Genomic DNA, 21,566 nt, shown 5'->3' with positions numbered 1-21,566 from the left:
TGCAGCCCAGTGTCTTATGAAGACAGACAGGAAGTGGCCTGATTCCAGCATCCTAGGCTTCCAGCAGGAGGTGGACACTGGAAGCCTTCTGGAAAAGCTTATTATTTATCAGAGTGAAAATATACTCTTGAAAAAACAAGCACATTAGTTATTATTTGCAAATCTAAAATATTCTTAAAAGCTTGGCATCCTGATCTTTGCGGTTCACATTGGTTCCTTTGTGTTCAGATTTTCTGAGCAGAAGCAAGCCATCATTTCAAACTAGTTTCTTCAAATTATGTTATTTGTTATTATGTGAATGAAAGATCACACTTGAAAACAAATACAAGAAAATTCCTGCAAAAAATGAGTGACTCAAAGAGCTCACAAGCTGCATGTACTTTGTCTTCTAACAGACAAAAGTAAAACCTACTTTTGTCTAACAGACAAAAGTAAAACAGACAAAAGTAAAACCCTAAAACCTGAAAAAACTTGGCCCCCTCATTTTTTTGCTTCTCTGTTCAAACTGAGCTAAAATGAAATTGATAATCATATCAACAAGTAAGAGTTTCTGAGTTTTGAGATGTCATACCAGGGTAAGAGGGGCTGGAGAAAATGGAACATTCCTATGCTGCTGGTAGGCAAACCACATCCTTAAATCTTTGTTTCTAATTGTATTTAATTACCACACTATATGGTGACATGGAGTATGAACCAAGAGTCTAAATATAGCAGACAATTTGTGAAGACAAATTCAATATCCCATATGCGAGAATAAAAGCTACTTGTTTTTCCAGCAGTCATATATGTCTGTGAGAGTTGGACCAAAAAGAAGGTTGAGCAGTGAAGACTTGATGCTTTCGAATTGGCAGTGCTAGAAAAGACTCTTGAGTCCTTTGGGGTGCAAGGAGATCAAACCAGTCAATATTAAAGGAAATCAACCCTATATATTCATTGGAAGGGCTGATACTGAAAATAAAGCTCCAATATTTTGGCCACCTGATGCAAAGAGCTGACTCAATGGAAAAGACCGTGGTGCTGGGAAAGACTGAGGGCAAGAGGAGAAGGGGACAACAGAGGATTAGATGGTTGGATAGCATCACTGACTCAATGGACATTAGTTTGAGCAAACTCTGGGTGATGGTGAAGGAAAGGGAAGCCTGGCATGCTACAGTCCATGAGCTCACAAAAAGTCATACACGACTGAATGACTGAAAAAACATTTGTCATAGCTTGTATTCCAAGGAGCAAGTGTCTGTTAATTTTACGGCTGCAGTCATCATCTGCAGTGACTATGGAGCCCAAGAAAATAAAGTCTGTCACTGTTTCCACTTTTTCCCGTCTATTTGCCATGAAGTTATGAGACAAGATGCCATGATTTTAGCTTTTTGAATGTTGAGTTTTAAGCCAGCTTTTTCACTCTCTTTTACCCTCATCAGGAAGCTCTTTAGTTGCTCTTCACTTTCTGCCATTAGAGTGGTATCATCTGCACATCTGAGGTTGTTGATATTTCTTTTGGTTATCTCAATTCCAGCTTGCGATGTGTCCAGCCCAGCATTTTGCATAATGTACTCTGCATATAAGTTAAAATAAGCAGGGTGACAATATACAGCCTTGACACACTCCTTTCCCAATTTGAAACCCATCTGTTGTTCCATGTCCAGTTCTAACTGTTGCTTTTGACCTGCATACATGTGTCTCAGGAGGCAGGTAAGGTAGTCTGGTATTCCCTACTGTTTAAGAATTTTTCACAATTTGTTTTGATCCACACAGTCAAAGGCTTTAAAGCAGAAGTAGATGTTCTTCTGGAATTCCCTTGTTTTCTTTATGATCCAACGAATGTTGGCAATCTCCAGTTCTTCTGCCTTTTCTAAACCCAGCTTGTACATCTAGAAGTTCTTGGTTCACATACTGTTGAAGCCTAGCTTGATGGATTTTGAGTATTACTTTGCTAGCGTGGGAGATGAGTGCAATTGTTTGGTAGTTTGAACTTTCTTTGGGATTGGAATGAAAACTGATCCTTTCCACTCCTGTGTCCACTGCTGAGTTTTCCAAATTTGCAGGTACATTGAGTGCAACTTTAACAGCATCATCTTTTAGGATTTGATGTAGCTCAGCTGGAATTCTATCACCTCCACTAGCTCTGTTCATAATAATCTTTCCTAAGGCCCAATTGACTTCACACTCCAGGATGTCTGGCTCTAGGTGAGTGATCACTCCATTGTGGTTATCAAGTTGGTAAGACCTTTTTTGTATAGTTCTGTGTTTCCTTACCACCTCTTCTTAAATATCTTCTGCTTCTGTTAGGTCCTTGACATTTCTTTCCTTTATTGTGCCCGTCTTTGCATGAAATGTTCCCTTGGTATCTCCAATTTTCTTAGAGATCTTTAGTCTTTCCCATTCTATTGTTTTCCTCTATTTCTTTGCATTGTTCACTAACGAAGGCTTTCTTATCTCTCCTTGCTATTCTCTGGAACTCTGCATTCAAATGGGTATATCTTTCCCTTTCTCCTTTGCCTTTTTTCTCAGCTATTCATAAGGCCTCCTCAGACAACCATGTTGATTTGTCGCATTTCTTTTTCCTTAGGGATGGTTTTGATCACTGCCTCCTATACAGTGTTATGAACCTCCATGTGTTCTTCAGGCACTCTATCAGCTCTAATCCCTTGCATCTATTTTTCACTTCCACTGTATAATCATAAGGGCTTTGATTTAGGTCATATCTGAATGGCTTAGTGGTTTTCCCTACTTTCTTCAATTTAAGTCTGAATTTTGCAATAAGGAGCTCATGGTATTGTTTTTGCTGACTGTATAGAGCTTCTCCATCTTCGGCTGCAAAGAATATAATCAATCTGATTTCGGTATTGACCACCTGATGATGTCCACATGTAGACTTGTCTCTTGTGTTGTTGGAAGAGGATGTTTATTATGACCAGTGTGTTCTCTTAACAAAACTCTTGTTAGCATTTGCCCTGCTTCATTTTGTACTCCAAGGCTAAACTTACTTGTTACTCCAGGTATTTGTTGACTTTTGACTTTTTCATTCCAATCCGCTATGATGAAAAGGACATCTTTTCTCTGGTGTTCTAGAAAGTCTTGTAGGTCTTCACAGAACTGTTCAACTTCAGCTTCTTTGGCATCAGTGGTTGGGACATAGACTTGGATTACTGTGATGTTGAATGGTTTGCCTTGAAAATGAAGTGAGATCATTCTGTCATTTTTCACAGAATGTCAAATGTAATTTTTGACCCTTAAAAAAGAATTACATGAAAAGATGTCAACATTGTTAAATATTAGAAGTGCAAATAGAAACCACAGCAAGCTATCACGTCACACCAGTCAGAGGGGCCATTCTCAGAAACTCTACAAACAATAACCGCTGGTGAAGGTGTGGAGAAAAGGGAGTATCCTCCCCTAATGCTGGGAGTATAAACTGGTAACAGACACTGTGAAGGATGTTGTGATGGTTATTGAGGCAAAGAAAATAAGGTTAGAATACTTCCTAACACCATACACAAAACAAACTCCAAAGAATATAAAGATCTAAATGTGAGGATGGATACTGTGAAAGCTCAAGGAAAACATAGGCAGGACACACATAGACATAAATCCCAGTGAGGTCTTTCTGGATTCACCTCTTAGATGAATGAAAAATAAACCAAAAATAAGAAAATGGGACCTAATTAACCATAAAACATTTGTACAGCAAAGGAAACCCAAAATGAAAGACAGACGAAGCCCAGAATGGGAAGAAATGTTTGCAGATGAAGATATCCACAAGGAACACGTTTCTGAAACACACAGACAGCTCATACAGCTCAATATCAAAAGCACAGACAACCCAAGACACCAATGGGCCAAACACAGAAATGGGTATTTCTTGGAGGAAGACATGCAGACTGTGATTAGGGACCTGAGGACATTCTCAGCATCACTAATTCTTACACAAACACAAAGCAAATCCAGTGAAGTCTCACACAGGTCAGAACGGCCATCTCAAAATATGTCCAAAAATAAATGCTAGAGACGGTGTGGAGAGAAGAGAATGTTCCTGCACTGTGGTTGGACATGTCCAATGGTGATCCACTAGGGAGAACAGTATGGAGAGTCTTAAAAAACAAAATAGAGAAGTACCTTCAGACCCAGCAATCCTGTGCCTGGGTATACATCCAGAGAAAACCAACATTTTAAAAGACACGGGAACACCCACCATCTGTAGCCCACCAGGCTTCTCTGTCCCTGGGGTTTCCCAGGCAAGAATACTGGAGTGGGTTGGAGGCCCTCCTCCAGGGGGTCTTTCGAACCCAGGTGTCCTGCATTGCAGGCAGAGTCTTTACTGTCTGAGCCACAAGGGAAGCACCCCTACACACTCCATTGCAAACTAGAGGATAAAAAAAGAAAAGAAAAACAAAAACTGACTCTGTTCCCCTCAGCCCATGGTTTCCTTGGCTTGTTTCAAATCTCTGGAGATTGGGCTGGCTGAGCTGCTAAGGCTGGATTGTTGTGGGGCTCAGGTCCTGGAAGGATGTGGGAGGCAGGGTGCCCCATGATGTTCCTGGAGTGCCTCTTGCCCTCTGCATGAGCCCTCAATCTCCAGATAAAGTTGGGAAAATTAAGAGTTTTGAATACCACAGGAAGTTTACTGAGCAGATGGTAATCATCTAGATGTGAAAAAGAACAAGAAAAAGAATAGATAAATGTCTATATATAACTGGATCAAGTTCCTTTACCCCTGAAACAAATGCCACATCGTAAATCACCTCTAAAATCACCTCTATGCCAATGCTAAATAATAAGAAAATGACAGGACTGAAAAAAAAAAGAAAAGTTGGACATAAAGTAATGCTGCCACCTTGTGGTCATTGTCAGTAACAACAACTTGAAAAGCTGTGCTGATATTTAATATTCACAGGGTTCCTGTTTAAATTTAGTTGCTCAGTCATGTCTGACTCTTTGCAACCCCATGCACTGCAGCACATCAGGCTTCCCTGTCTTTGACTATATCCTGGAATTTTCCAAAACTCATGTTCATTGAGTAGGTGATGTCATCTAACCATCTCATCCTTTGTCACCCTCTTCTCTTCCTGCCGTTAATCTTTCCCAGCATCAGGGTCTCTACCAACAATTAGCTCTTCGTGTCAGGCAGCCAAAGTACTGGAGCTTCAGCTTCAGCATCAGTCCTTCCAATGAATATTCAGGGTTGATTTCCTTAAGGACTGACTGATTTGATCTTGCTGTCAAACAGACTCTCAAGAGTCTTCTCCAGCACCACAATTGCAAAGCATCAGTTCTTCAGCGCTCAGCATTCTTTATGATCTAACTCTCACATCCATACATAACTACTGAAAAAACCTTAGATTTGACTATTTGGACTTTTGTCGTAAGTGAAAAACAACTAACCTCAAGACATGTCCTAGTGGTGGTCATTGAAAAAGAATTCAAAACAGGGCAGGCATACAAGACCCATCTCAAGAGGTAAGTTTAACTCACACCCTTTAAAACAAATCTCATGAAAAGACATCAACATGGCTAAATATCAAAGAAATGCAAGTCAAAACCGCAGCGAGGTATCACCACACAGCAGTCAGAATGGCCATTCCTAGAAACTTGACAAACAATAACCGCTGGTGAAGGTGTGGAGAAAAGGGAGCATTCCTCCACCGATGCTGGGAATGTAAATTGCTAACAGACACTGTGAAGGATAGAGAGATGGATACTGATACAAGGAAAATGAGGATGAGTTAGAATAGTCCCTAACACCATACACAAAATAACTCCAAATAAAAGATCTAAATGTCAGGATTTAGAAAATCTTGAGGATCCATAGCCAGGACATACAGTAACATAAATTGCAGGAAGGTCTCTTTGGATACAACTCTTAAATGAATGAAAAATAAACCAAAAATAAGAAGACAGAAACTAATTAACCATAAAAGCATTTGCACAACAAAGGAAACCCAAAATGAAAGACAATTGCAACCTGGAATGGGAAGAAATATTTGCAAATGAAGATACGGACAAGGAATTCATCTCCAAAACATACAAGGAGCCCCAAATAGTTCAATATCAAAAACACAACAACCCAAGACACAAATGGGCCAAACACAGAAATGGATATTTCTTGGAGGAAGACATGGGTATTGTGATTAGGCACATGAGAACATGCTCAGCATCTCTCATTCTGACACAAAGGCAAATCAAAAGTCTGATGTGATATCACCTCACATCAGTCAGGATGGCCATCTCAAAACACCTAAAAGGATGTCTCTTGCATTGGCAGGCAGGGTCTTTAACACTAGTACCACCTGGGAAGCCCTATTCCAATATAAAAAAAAACAATGACAGTTTAGAAAAAGGGTTAAAAAAGAAGAAGAAAAAAGAAAGTGCAGCACAAAAGAAAGTGTGGCCATATTGGGAACTACAACTATAAAAGTTGTGTTGACTGACACTTAATATTCACAAGATCCGGGAGTGGGAGGGAGGTGTAAGTAAACAACTGCCTTCCAGGAGTCTCCTGCTGCTGCTGCTGCGGCTGCTGCTAAGTCGCTTCAGTCGTGTCTGTGCGACTCCATAGACGGCAGCCCACCCAGGCTCCCCCGTCCCTGGGGTTCTACAGGTAAGAACGCTGGAGTGGGTTGCCATTTCCTTCTCCAATGCATGAAAGTGAAAAGTGAAAGTGAAAGTGAAGTCGCTCAGCCGCGGGTGGTCATTGAAAAGAACTCATAACTGGGTAGACCTTCATGAAGCCAGTATTAACAGGTACCCTTAACTCACACCTTAAAAAAAAAAAATCACATGAAAAGATGTCAGCATCGCTAAATATTAGGGAAGTGTGTTCAATCCTGAAATGAGGTATCACCCCAAACCTGCCAGAATGGACATTGTCAATACTCTACAAAGGTCAAATCCACCAAATGCTGTGGAGAAAAGGGAACTCTCTTCCTCTGATGCTAAAAATGAAAACAGGTGAACACCAATATGGAGGCCAGCCTGCTGGTTCCTTGAGCAATGGAAAGAAGAATGAGGTGGGTCTCTGAGAGCCGAAAATTGAGAGCTTCTTCGTGCCGCGGAGACTGCACCCGGCGGCTCGGCAGCTATCACCATGCCACAAAATGAATATGTTGAGTTACACCGTAAGCGCTATGGATATCGTTTGGATTACCATGAGAAAAAGAGAAAGAAGGAAGGTTGAGAGGCTCACGAACGTTCAAAGAAAGCAAAAAAGATGACTGGTCTGAAAGCTAAGCTCTACCATAAACAGCGCCATGCTGAGAAAATACAAATGAAAAAGACTATTAAGATCCATGAAAAGAGAAACACCAAACAGAAGAATGATGAAAAGACTCCACAAGGAGCAGGACCTGCATATCTACTGGACCGAGAGGGACAGTCTCGAGCTAAAGTACTTTCCAGTATGATTAAACAGAAACGAAAAGAGAAAGCAGGAAAATGGGAGGTCCCTCTGCCTAAAGTTCGTGCCCAGGGAGAAACAGAAGTATTAAAAGTTATTTGAACAGGAAAGAGAAAGAAGAAAGCCTGGAAGAGGATGGTTACTAAAGTCTACTTTGTTGGAGATGGCTTTACTCGAAAACCACCTAAATATGAAAGATTCATTAGGCCAATGGGATTACGTTTCAAGAAGGCTCATGTAACACATCCTGAACTGAAAGCTGCCTTTTGCTTGCCAATACTTGGTGTAAAGAAGAATCCCTCATCCCCACTATATACAACTTTGGGTGTTATTACCAAAGGAACTGTCATTGAGGTGAACGTGAGCAAGTTGGGCCTTGTAACACAAGGAGGCAAAGTCATCTGGGGAAAATATGCCCAGGTTACTAATAATCCTGAAAATGATGGATGCATAAATGCAGTCTTACTGGTTTGACAGCAGTTACATACAAATAACTCCTTATAATTACTGAAGACTACACACCAATTGGGAAACCATTACTCTGATATTTCTGAATACTACCAATCAACCTTACATGTTGTCTTCAGTCAAAGAAAACTATTTATTCTACTGTTTTAAAAAAGAAAAAAGCCAACATTAAAATGATCTAATTTTACAAAAAAAAAAAAGAAAAGAAGAATGAATTAGAATCTCTCTCAAACCATACACAGAAATAAACTTCAAATAAGATGAAGATCTAAATGTAAGGATGGATACTATGAAACTCTTGAGGAAACTATAGGTGGGACATGCTGTGACATCAATTCCACCAAGTGCTTTTGGGATCCATCCCTCAGAATAATGAAAAATAAACCAAAAGTTAGAGAATGGGACCAAGTTAATCTTAAAAGCATTTGCATAGCAAAGGACACCCTAAACAAAAGAGAAAGACAACCTTCAGAATAGGAAAAATATATTTGTAATTGAAGATACTCACAAGGAATCTGTGTCCAAAACATAGAAACAATCCTTGCAGCTTAATATCAAAAAGTTGAATAACCCAAGAAATCAACGGATCAAAATCGATATTTCTTCCAGGAAGGCATACTGAAAAAGAAATGCAAGAAGGCAAAGTGGTTGTGTGACTAGCCTTACAAATAGCTGAGGAAAGAAGAGAAGTGAATGGCAAAGAAGAAGGGAAAAGATACCCAAGTGAATGCAGAATTCCAGAGAACAGCAAGGAGAGATAAGAAAGCCTTGTTATGTGAACACTGCAAAGAAATAGAGGAAAACAATAGAATGGGAAAGACTAAAGATCTTTTAAGAAAACTGGAGACACCAGGGGAATAGTTCTTACAAAGATAGGCGCAAAAAGGGACAAAAATGGCAAGGACTTAACAGAAGCAGAAGAGATTAAGAAGAGGTGGCAAAAATACACAGAAGAACTGTACAAAAAAGTTCTTAATGACCCAGACAACTGCAATGGTGTTGTCACTCACCTAGAGTCAGATATCCTGAAGTGTGAATTCAAGTGGGCTTTAGGAAGCATTACTACAAGCAAAGCTAGTGGAGGTGATGGAATTCCAGCTGAGCTACTTCAAATCATAAAAGATGATGCTGTGAAAGTGCTGCACTCAATATGCCAGCAAATTTGAAAAACTCAGCAATGGCCATGGGACTGGAAAAGGTCAGTTTTCATTCCAATCCCAAAGAAAGGCAATGCCAAAGAATGTTCAAACCACCATGCAATTGCACTCATTTCAAATGCTAGTAAGATTATGCTCAAAATCCTTCAAGCTAGTCTTCAGCAGTACATGAACCAAGAACTTCTAGATGTACAACATGGATTTAGAAAAGGCAGAGGAACCAGAGATAAAATTGCCAACATCTGTTGGATCATTGAAAAAGCAAGAGAATTAAAAAAAAAAAACAACTCTACTTCTGCTTCCTTGACTATGCTAAAGACTTTCACTCTTTAGATCACAACAAACTGTGGAATATTCTTGAAGATATGGGAATAGCAGACCACATTACATGCCTCCTGAGAAACCTCCATTCAGGACAAGAAGCAACAGTTACAACTGGACATGGAAAAACAGACTGGTTCCAAATTGGGAAAGGAGTACGTCAAGGCTGTATATTGTCACCCTGCTTATTTAACTTATATGCAGAGTACATCATGTGAAATGCTGGATTTCACAATGAAATGCTGGATGACTCACAAGCTGGATTCAAGACTGCCAGGAGAAATGTCAATAACCTCAGATATGCAGATGAGACTACTTTAATGGCAGAAAGTAAAGAGGAACTAAAGAGCCTCTTGATGAAGGTGAAAGAGAAAAGTGAAGAAGTTGGCTTAAAACTCAACATTCAAAAAAAGAATATCCTCACATCTGGTCCCATCAGTTTATGGCAAATAGATGGGGAAAAAGTGGAAACAGTGTCAGATTTCATTTTCTCAGGCTCCAAAATCAATGCAGACTGTGCCTGCAGCCACGAAATTAAAAGACGCTTGCTCCTTGGATGAAAAGCTATGACCAAACTAGACAGTGTATTAAAAGCAGACATGACTTTGCTGACAAAGGTCCATTATGGTGAAAGCTATGGTTTTTCCAGTAGTCATGAACAGATGTGAGGCTGGACCATAAGGAAGGCTGAATGCTAAAGAACTGATGTTTTCAAATTGTGGTGCTGGTAAAGACTCTTGAGAGCCCCTTGGACTGCAAGGAGATCAAACCAGTCAATCCTGAAGGAAATCAGTCCTGAATATTCACCGGAAGAACTGGTCAGTTCAGTCAGTCAGTTCAGTCGCTCAGTCGTGTCCGACTCTTTTCGACCCCATGAATCGCAGCACACCAGGCCTCCGTGTCCATCACCAACTCCCAGAGTTCACCCAGACTCATGTCCATTGAGTCAATGATGCCATCCAGCCATCTCATCCTCTGTCGTCCCCTTCTCCTCCTGCCCCCAATCCCTCCCAGCATCAGAGTCTTTTCCAATGAGTCAAGTCTTCGCATGAGGTGGCCAAAGTACTGGAGTTTCAGCTTTAGCATCATTCCTTCCAAAGAAATCCCAGGGCTGATCTCCTTTAGAATGGACTGGTTGGATCTCCTTGCAGTCCAAGGGACTCTCAAGAGTCTTCTCCAACACCACAGTTCAAAAGCATCAATTCTTCGGCGCTCAGCCTTCTTCACAGTCCAATTCTCACATCCATACATGACCACAGGAAAAACCATAGCCTTGACTAGATGAACCTTTGTTGGCAAAGTAATGTCTCTGCTTTTCAATATGCTATCTAGGTTGGTCATAACTTTCCTTCCAAGGAGTAAGCGTCTTTTAATTTCATGACTGCAGTCACCATCTGCAGTGATTTTGGAGCCCAAAACAATAAAGTCTGACACTGTTTCCACTGTTTCCCCATCTATTTCCCATGAAGTGATGGGACCAGATGCCATGATCTTAGTTTTCTGAATGCTGAGCTTTAAGCCAACTTTTTCACTCTCCACTTTCACTTTCACCAAGAGGCTTTTGAGTTCTTCTTCACTTTCTGCCATAAGGGTGGTGTCATCTGCATATCTGAGGTTATTGATATTTCTCCCGGCAATCTTGATTCCAGCTTGTGTTTCTTCCAGTCCAGCGTTTCTCATGATGTACTCTGCATATAAGTTAAATAAGCAGAGTGACAATATACAGCCTTGACGTACTCCTTTTCCTATTTGGAACCAGTCTGTTGTTCCATGTCCAGTTCTAACTGTTGCTTCCTGACCTGCATACAAATTTCAAGAGGCAGGTCAGGTGGTCTGGTATTCTCATCTCTTTCAGAATTTTCCACAGTTTCTTGTGATCCACACAGTCAAAGGCTTTGGCATAGTCAATAAAGCAGAAATAGATGTTTTTCTGGAACTCTCTTGCTTTTTCCATGATCCAGCGGATGTTGGCAATTTGATCTCTGGTTCCTCTGCCTTTCTAAAACCAGCTTGAACATCAGGAAGTTCACGGTTCACATATTGCTGAAGCCTGGCTTGGAGAATTTTGAGCATTACTTTACTAGCGTGTGAGATGAGTGCAATTGTTTGGTAGTTTGAGCATTCTTTGGCATTACCTTTCTTTGGGATTGGAATGAAAACTGACCTTTTCCAGTCCTGTGGCCACTGCTGAGTTTTCCAAATTTGCTGGCATATTGAGTGCAGCTGAAAATCCAATACTTTGGCACCTGATGTGAAGAACTGATTCACTGGAAAAGACCTTGATGCTGGGAAAGATTGAGGGCAAGAGGAGAAGGGGGTGATAGAGGATGAGATAGTCGGATGGCAACACTGACTCAGGGGATGTGAGTTTGAGCAAACTCAGGCAGGTAGTGAAAGACAGGGAAGCCTGGCGTGCTGCAGTTCACGGGGCATAAAGAGGCGGACATGACTGAGACTGAACAACAACTGCTAAGGGTAAATCCGCCAGAAGCTATGGAGAAGAGGGAACCCTCCTCCACTGCCGGAAAGGAAAATAGGTGAAAGTCAGTATGGAGGCCAGCAGGGTGGTTCTGAGCACTGAAAATGAGAATGAAATTATAACATTCCTCAAACCATACACAAAAATAAGCTTCAAATAAGATAAGGATCTAAATGTAAGGATGGATACTGTGAAATTCTTGAGGAAACTATAGGTGGGACATGCTGTGACATCAATTCCACCAGTGCTTTTAGGATCCACCTCTCAGAATAATGAAAAATAATCCAAAAGTTGGGCTTCCCTGATAGCTCAGTTGGTAAAGAATCCACTTGCAATGCAAGAGACCCTGGTTTATTTCCTGGGTCAGGAAGATACCCTGGAGAAGGGATAGGCTACCCAATCAAGTATTCTTGGGCTTTCCTTGTGTCTTAGCTGGTAAAGAATCTGCTTACAATGTGGGAGATCTAGGTTCGATCCCTGGGTCGGGAAGATCCCCTAGAGAAGGGAAAGGCTACCCACTCCAGTATTCTGGCCTGGAGAATCCCCATGGACAGAGGAGCCTGGTAGGCCACAAAGAGTTGGACACGATTGAGTGACTTTCACTTTCAAACAAAAGTTAGAAAACAGGGCCAAATTAATCTTAAAAGCATTTGCACAGCAAAGGAAACCTTAAACAAAAGAGAAAGACAACCCTCAGAATGGGAAAATACATTTGCAAATGAAGATACTCACAAGGAATCTGTGTCCAAAATATAGAAACAATCCTTGCAGCTTAATATCAAAAAGATGAAAAACCCAAGAAATCAATGAGCCAAAGATCAAAATGGATATTTCTTACATGAAGGCATGCAGATTGCCATTAGGCACATGAAAAGATGCTCAGCATTACTAATTATTAGAGACAGGCCAATCAGAAGCCCAGTGAGTATCACTTTATACAGGTGAGATTGGCCATCTCTAAACATCAAAAAATAAGTTTAGAGAGGCTGTGAAGGGAAGGGACCCTTCCTACACTCTTGTTGGGAGAGTGAAACGGTACATGAACTAGGGAGAACACCATGGAGGTTCTTAAAAAATATAAACATAACATTACCCGAGGACACAGCAACCCCACGCCTGGGCATCAATCCCGAGAAAGTCAAAATTTTGAAAGGCAGTGGTCCCTGTGATCGTGGCTGCACGAGGTACCATAGCAAAGACTCGGAGCAACCGAAGTGTAGAAGGACAGATGATGGACAGGGAAGAGGGGGCACACAGATGCGAAGCAACATAGAAGGACAGATGATGGACAGGGAAGAGGGGGCACACAGATGCGAAGCAACATAGAAGGACAGATGATGGACAGGGAAGAGGGGGGCACACAGATGCGAAGCAACATAGAAGGACAGATGATGGACAGGGAAGAGGGGGGCACACAGATGCGAAGCAACATGAAGGACAGATGATGGACAGGGAAGAGGGGGCACACAGATGCGAAGCAACATAGAAGGACAGATGATGGACAGGGAAGAGGGGGCACACAGATGCGAAGCAACATAGAAGGACAGATGATGGACAGGGAAGAGGGGGCACACAGATGCGAAGCAACATAGAAGGACAGATGATGGACAAGGAAGAGGGGGGCACACAGATGCGAAGCAACATAGAAGGACAGATGATGGACAGGGAAGAGGGGGCACACAGATGCGAAGCAACATAGAAGGACAGATGATGGACAGGGAAGAGGGGGGCACACAGATGCGAAGCAACATAGAAGGACAGATGATGGACAGGGAAGAGGGGGGCACACAGATGCGAAGCAACATAGAAGGACAGATGATGGACAGGGAAGAGGGGGCACACAGATGCGAAGCAACATAGAAGGACAGATGATGGACAAGGAAGAGGGGGGCACACAGATGCGAAGCAACATAGAAGGACAGATGATGGACAGGGAAGAGGGGGGCACACAGATGCGAAGCAACATCACTCAGCCATAAAGAAGCAGAGCGTAATGCTATGTCCAGCCTTAGAGAAGAAAGTAGAAATGACCATACCAAGTTAAGTGGGGGACACAGGGAGAGATATTACCATATGATATTACTTCTAGCTGAAATCCAAAAATGGATACAAATGAACTTTACCAAAGAGAAACAGTCTCACAAACTACGTTCCCCAGAAAAGAAAGCTGTGCCTGAGGGAAAAGAGCTGTTTCAGTCTAACACAGGGAGGCTATTATAAAAAGCCACCAGGAATCACTGTGTAACACAGAAATCCTATTCAGCACTCTGTAATATCCTGCACTGCAGAAGAACACGGAAAAGAACATATGTACATCTATGTGTAAGTGAATCTAGTTGCCGTAGATCCAAAAGGAAAGAAAAAAAACCCCACAACCTTGTCATTCAACTATATACTCTAATTCAAATTAGAGAACAATAAAAACACAAAGAAGAAGAGAAATAGAGTGCTGACTCTTGCCCTCAGGCTACAGTAACCTGGCCTGGTGTCACATCCCTGGAGCCTGAGCAGGCTTCGGTCTCAAGACTGGAGGGTCTCGGGGCGGACAGAGCTAGGAGCATGTGGCAGGAAACGTGCTTCCTACGATGGACCTGGAGGGCCTCTTGCTATCTGCATGAGCACCCAATCTCCAGATCCAGGCCCACCTGCAGAGAAACCACACCTACTTCAACTACTTCACCCCAAAAATGGTGGAGCCTCTGGGCTGGAAAAGCTTTGCACGGTCCCCAGGGCACCATATGTCCCATATACTGGATTTCCCAACTCCAGCCTCTGTCCTTAGGGCTGCCCCACTGACAGATGATAGCACCCTCTGCAGAGTGGTGTTCCAAAAATTGGAATGTATCCTGGGGATAAAGGGTAAAGGGGAGGAGAAAGGAGACCCAAGCCTTCGGTGTTTCTTCTGGCACATTCTCCTTAGTTGACGATCCAGGAGCAGAGTTTTCCATAAGACTCATTGGCTGAGGACGAGAGCTGTGCAGGAAGTAATGCTGTTTCCTCAGGACTGCGTTCCAGACAACTTTAAAACAGGTGCTGTCAGGCTCTGAACATTCACAAGCCTGGGGATCTGTAAATGACACCTGCCCTTCAGTCACCTGCCCTATATCAGAAGGAAGACAGGGGAAAGGAATTCAAACAGGGCCATCTTTCAAGAAGACGATTTCAAGAGACAAACTGTACTCAACGCTGCTGCTGCTGCTGCTGCGTTGCTTCAGTTGTGTCTGACTCTATGCGACCCCATAGACGGCAGCCCACCAGGCTTCCCCGTCCCTGGGATTCTCCAGGCAAGAATACTGGAGTGGGTTGCCATTTCCTTCTCCAATGCATGAAAGTGAAAAGTGAAAGTGAAGTCGCTCAGTCGTGTCCGACTCTTAGCAACCCCATGGACTGCAGCCCACCAGGCTCCTCTGTCCATGGGATTTTCCAGGCAAGAGTACTGGAGTGGGGTGCCATTGCCTTCTCCTAAGCCCAGGCAAATCAAAACTACCATGAGAAGTCCCCTCACACAGGTCAGAATGGCCACCATCTAAAACATCTACAGAAAATCCGACTGGCAGAGCATGGAGGCAAAAGGGAACACTCCTACACTCTTGGTGTGGATGTAAACCGGTGCAGGAACAATAAAAACCAGCAAAGAGGTTCCTTATAAACTAAACATCCAGAAACCGTAAGGTCTGATAATCCCACGTCTGGGCTTAGACCCAGAGAAGATCAGAATTCACAATGACCCACGCACCCTTCTTTTCAGGGCAGCACGGTTGACAATGGCCAAGAACTAGAATTGCTGCTGGCCAAAATCTTGAGTTTCTCTGCCAGGTGAAGCCAAATAAAAAATATGGACACAGAGTTTGGAGGAAATAGAAAGTGGCTTTAATTCTCAGCTGGTGAAATGGAGAATGCAGTAGGCTCGTGCCTCAAGAACTGTGCCCCCCATGAGGAGTTTGTAAGAGGAGGTCTCACAGTCAGTGATGAGGAACAAAGGCGACAGGATCTTGATTTCTTCCTCTTCCAAACTATATTAATGATATATAGTTTGATATGTATCAATTAGCATAGGTTATTAGCAAAGTCTTAATTTATCCCTCAATTCTAAGACTTTTTCTGGTAATCATAAATTTGTTTTCTAAGTTTGTGAGACTGTTTCAAAGATAGTCATAAACTGGCATCAATAACCCAGTAGTTGAGTCTGGCAATTCGGTGGCCTTCTTTCTGATGTGCAACTAGAAGGGGAAGGGTGTTGCAAGAGTAAACACCAGATAGGGGATGTATTTAGCACAGAGTCAAAGGAAAATAGGTGCAAAGTGTGGCTCCTGCAGAGTTAGGGGGCAGAAAAGCAAACTTAGTTACAGGCATGCAGAGTTAGAGCATTAAAGTAAAAAAACTAGGAACTTTCAGGCCTGCTCACTGTTTCTTCATCTTCTTTGTTCTTAAGAAATAAAAAAACTCATTCCTCCTTTTTTCCTTTTCACTGCAACAAATTCAACCAAGAAATCCATTGACAGAAAAATGAGGACCGAGTGTTGTACCTCTACACTGGAACACTACTCAGCCGTGAATCAGAACAGAATAACGCCATTGACAGCAGCGTGGATGGACAGAGTGATCACCTTACTCAGTAAAGGAAGTCAGAGAGAGAGACAAATATCACAGGGCATCACTGACAGTTGAATTCTTGAAATGAATGCAAATGTCGGATATTGCGTGATACAGACTCACAAACTTAGAAAACAAATTTATGATTACCAAAAAAAAATCTTAGAATTGAGGGATAAATTAAGACTTTGCTAATAACCTATGCTAATTAATATATATCAAACTATATATCATTAATATAGTTGTTTGATACAATCAACTAATCCATTGAATAGTACAGGGCAGTCTATGGAACAGATTTTAATCATTTATATGAGAAAGAGAACCCCCAAAAGAACTGATAAACGTCTGTGTCTAAGTAAATCAAGTGCCCATACACCTGAAACAAAATGCAATATCAGAAATCAATTCTACTCCAAAGTAAAATAACAATGAATGCCCAGAAAAAGGAAAAAGGAAAGTGGAACATGAAGAAATGCTGCGCCCTTGTGCTGTTTTTTGTGACAGCAACTATACAAGCTGCACTGATGGGCACTTTATATTCCCAAGGACCTGGGGCTGGAAGTAAACAACTGCCCTCCGGAAGTCCCCCAAGGGTGGTCACCAAAAAAGAATTCAAAACTGGGCAGATGTTCAGGGAGCCGCCTTCAGCAGGTACCTTTAACTCACATCCTTTAAGAAAAGTCACACGATGTCACCATCGCTAAATATTAGAGAAATGCAAATCAAAACTACAAGAAGGAATCACCTCACACCAGTCAGAGCGGCCATTGTTAAGCACTCCACAAACGTTTAATGCTGCAGACTCTGTGGAGGAAGGGGAACCGTCCTCCTCTGCTGCTGGAAATACAAATTGGTGACAGCCACTCTGGAGGACAGTGTGCTGGTCATTTCCCATGTGCCCAGCTCTAAGCGGCAGTGAGCAGTAGCTGGAAGCAGGGTCTTAGCTTCCCAGACGGGGAGTCCTAACCACTGAACCACAGGAGCCAGCAGTCAGGGCTAAGGTCCCTTGTCTTGCCTGCCTGGTCAAGGATGAATTCAGGTGAGGAGGCAAAAAGTAAAGAGTAAAGTAAAAAGTTTATTGAGAAAAAAAGTACATGTGGAAAGATCCACAGGTGAGCTCAGAGAGAGAGTCGTGCCTTTGGAAGTTTATATCCTTTATAAGAGGCCAGTTATCTGGGTCTTTGTCTTCCCTCAGGCCAATCATCTTGCTTTGTGATCTTTGTAACCCCTCCTCCCCCCCCACCGGTTAATTTGTCTCAGAACCCTCCCCTGGGGTGCACATACAAACCTTAGCCAAGATGTATCTTGAAGTGGGAGGCTTCTGGGAGGAGCATGACTCTTTATGGCCTGGAATTATCCTCTGACTTTTGACTCCAAGAAGCCTTTATGCGCATCGCGCGTGTAGTGTTCTCCCTAATCCTTTACTCAATCAGGGCTTTGCCTCTCTTTGTCCTTGCCAAGATTATTCCCTTGAGATGTTTACTAGAGACAAAGACTGGCTACTTACTCTGTTTCTATTGTTACTTCAATTTCTGAGAGCAAACAGGGGGCTGGTTTTAAATTCCTCAACTGGACCCCACCTATGTTGCCTCAGGAAATGCAGAGCAGAGGCTGGCTGATTGTGAATTTCCAACCTGGAGCCCATCTATCTCCTACCTCACTGGTTTCTTGAACAGTGAAAATGAGAATGAAATTAGAATATTCCCGAATACCATACACAAGAATAAGCTCCAAATAAGATAAAGATCCCATTTTAGTATGGCTCAGTGGTAAAGAACCCATCTGTCAATGCCACAGACTTGGGTTTGGATCCCTAGGTGGGGAAGATTCCATGGAGAACGGAATGGCAACCCACTCCGGTATTCTTGCCTGGGAAATCCCATGGACAGAGGACCCTGGTGGCCTATAGTCCATTGGGTCACAAAAGAATCAGACATGGCTTAGCAACAGATTTTCAAGATAAAGGTCTAAGCGTAAGGTTGGTCTCTTGAGACCCCATAAACTGTAGCCCGCCAGGCTCCTCTGTCCAGGGGATTTTTCAGGCAAGAATACTGGAGTGGGTAGCCATTCCCTTCTCCAGGGGATCTTCCTGATCCAGGGATGGAACCTGCATCGCCTGCATTGCAGGTAGATTCATTTACCAACTGAACCACCAGGGAAGCCCCATCTCTTGGAGGGGGCTGTTTGTAAAGACCTCAACCCAGGCATTGCTGGGAAGGGCTGGGTGGCTCGTCTAGGTCAGCCAATCTTCACCCCTCAGGGGCTCACAGTTGCAAAAATGGGCCTTGTTGTGCTGGCCAGGTGCAAGGAACAGAAAAGTGTAGTCTTGAGGGTCAGGATGGACCTGGGCCTGAAGCTCTGGCCTGATTTCTAATCATTTTTTCTGGCCCACGAGTGGGACAGAATTTCAAGGAGGCTTTCTCCTAAGGAGAGGGACCCAGGAGTCAGGAAGAAAAGGGGTAGTGGGTGGAGACAGGGGCCCAGGGTCCTGGTGCAGTGGAAGCCTCTGGAAGACCTGGTGGAGGGAGGCCACACAGAGTGAAGCCCAGGGTCACCAACTTGTCCAGGAGCAGCTGTTAGTCCAAATCCTGCTCTGAGATGCTCAGAGCCAGCTCTGCCCAGGAAGAGGGCTGGGGGTGCTCTGCAACAAGGGCTCTGTGCACGGTTCCTGTGTGCTGAGTCCTGCCCAGATGGGCCTCCTGCCCTGGGAGGGATGTGTGAACTGGCTCCCTGTCTTTGCAGCTGGCTCAGAGCTGCTTAGGATGCAGATTAAAATCAGCTGAGGACAGAGGTCAGGAGCAAGGTCAAGGGTCCAAGCTCGCTATGCTCACCACATGACACGAGGTGTTGAGGCAAAGAATACAGCTGCATTCTGAGGGCCGGCTGACCAAGAGGATGGCCGATTAATGTTTCCAAATAACCATCTTCTCGGGGGCTGGATGCCAGGTTCTTTTATGAATTAGAGATAGAAGAGGTGAGGAAACAAACTGAAAAGGCTGTTAATCTTGCAAATATCTTGTAGAATGGCAAGTCTCAGGAAGGGAATGTGTTAATTTCTTCCTTCCTGCCATCCACAGGTGGACAGAGTTCTGAACAAAGGCACTTTAATTTAACAGTCAGGCAGAGGGGCAGGATTCTCTGAGGCAGGCCATTATGTGTGACTACAGTAACAAAAGTAACAGAGAGCAAGTCACAGAGCACAGGCAAGACGGGTGAGTCCTGAAGATGTATGTGGATCAGAGCAGGGGCTGTGCTCCAGGAGGCTGGACTGTACGTGGCTGGTCACTGCCCCACTCCCAGGCACTTCTGCCCTGTGAAGTCCTCTGCCCTTTGTCAGATTCAAACCTTTCATCCGACATTCCATGCTCATCATTTCCCCCGCTTCCAAGGTGGGTAATTCATACACAGAAACCCAGGCAGAACCAAATATTCTTGGCCGGCTGTGTGTCATGTGGCACGTTTCTGGCTCAGATTCTGTACAGGAAGTTCCCATTGCTGTTGGAAAACTCTCATCCCCTCTGCACAACTCTGTCGCTGAAGATCTGGTCACTTGGGTCCCCTGCCTTCAGCTCTTCCAACCTCTGATCGCTGTCAGTTCCTCTCGCTCCCCCACAATTGCTGGTGGGTGACCTAGAGCAGCAGCAACAGGCACTAAACACTTCCCCTCCTCCAGGCCCTGGACTCCTTTATTCCTTTCCTTCTGTATCCTTGGTGTATCTACTGTGAGTGTTCAATTCAATGGCTTTCAAAGCTGTGCTGTGACCATGGCCTTTGGATGAGGCTTCATCCCCAGGCATCAGCAAACAGCCTGATGCAGACTGGCTTGCAGAAAGTAGTTCTGAGGAATCCAGGGCCTGGGAGCTCCTGGAATAAGTGGGCAAGTCCAGTTTCTTAAGGACTTTTTGATCCTGCTTCAGTTTCTGTTCCAATGTGGTTACTGGAAGGTGAACACGGGGAAAAAGAGAGTGAGCTGGGCTTTCCGGCAGAGAAAGCTTTATTATAGGAAGAGAGAAAGTAACTGGCTTTAGAGAGAAACCAGTGATGTCCCTTCACAGCCAACCCTTCTTATACCCTATCGATGGGAAATTGTGCCCCGAAGGGAGGGGGCCTTAGTTTATCTTTAGCCTGCAGCTGGGGGTCTTGTGATCACATAGTCAGAGGGGTCTCACAGGCGGATGGTCACGTAGTCTTGAGAAACTGGCACCAGCAGGGAAAAATGGGACACTGTCTTAAGGAAAAACAGGACGCTACCAGGGCAATGTGGCCACTGTGACTTCATCCCTTGTTCGCCAGGTCAGCGCAATGGACCATTTTTAAATAATATGCTCTGTGCCCCTTATGGACCCTAACAGGTACAAATTTGCTTTCTAAAACCCTTCGGCTCACATCAGTGCTGACATCAAAGACTTCAGCCAGTCCGGGAACTGACCAAGACTGCAAATTCCCTGTGTAAATACCCATGAAAAAAAGAAGCAGATTTGCCATTTGTGAAGACATCTCCTATCAGAACAGTTAACAGATTATGTAACACTAGAGATAAATTCATGAAAAGAAGGCTTGGAAAAACTGCAAATGCAGTCTCTGTCTTGCGCCACTAAATGACTACAGCCTATTCTTCTGTGCTGAGAGCAACACCCAACTACTCTTGGTCATTTCATTTCATATCAGCTGGATTCCTCTCACTGCATGACAGGTCCCAGTTAGATCCTGATGATGCAAGAAGACAGTCTTTCCCTTCAGAAAACATACAGTCCAGACATCCCTGACAGCGCAGTAATGAAGACTGTGCCTCCAATGCAAGGAGCTGGAAGATCCAATGGAGGTGGAGTTTGATCCCTGGTTGGGAAACTAAGATCCTACCTACCCCACTATGCACCCCAGAACAAAACAAAACACAAAAAAGACTGCTGTGTGATTGAATGGTATAATGTGTAATAAGTACCCCGCTCAGGGCCTGTTCCTAAGTGGACATTCAAAAAAAAAGAAAATGCAATCTGGTGGTAGAGACAGATGTATTAACACCCAGCAACACTATGAGAAGGATCCCACCAAAGGATGCTGTGAGAAAAGTGGGGAAGGAAAGGCAGGGACAGGCTGGTGCCACGCCTGCGTGGTGGCCCAGGAATTGCTTCAGGAAGTCCATGCTAGAGCTGGT

General features: G+C 43.5%; 2 pseudogenes; one reads left to right on the top strand and one right to left on the bottom strand.

Annotated features, from left to right (window-relative positions):
* The first annotated feature begins 6,993 nt into the window (after positions 1–6,993).
* Positions 6,994–8,066, top strand: LOC133234267 (ribosome biogenesis protein NSA2 homolog; annotated as a pseudogene).
* An 11,812-nt stretch (positions 8,067–19,878) lies between these two features.
* Positions 19,879–21,281, bottom strand: LOC133233974 (neugrin-like; annotated as a pseudogene).
* Positions 21,282–21,566: the final 285 nt, after the last annotated feature.

The sequence above is a fragment of the Bos javanicus genome, chromosome 21, assembly GCF_032452875.1.
Source record: "Bos javanicus breed banteng chromosome 21, ARS-OSU_banteng_1.0, whole genome shotgun sequence".
NCBI lineage: Eukaryota > Metazoa > Chordata > Mammalia > Artiodactyla > Bovidae > Bos > Bos javanicus.
Note: the sequence above shows the minus strand (reverse complement) of the source record. Positions and strands in the feature narration are given on the sequence as shown.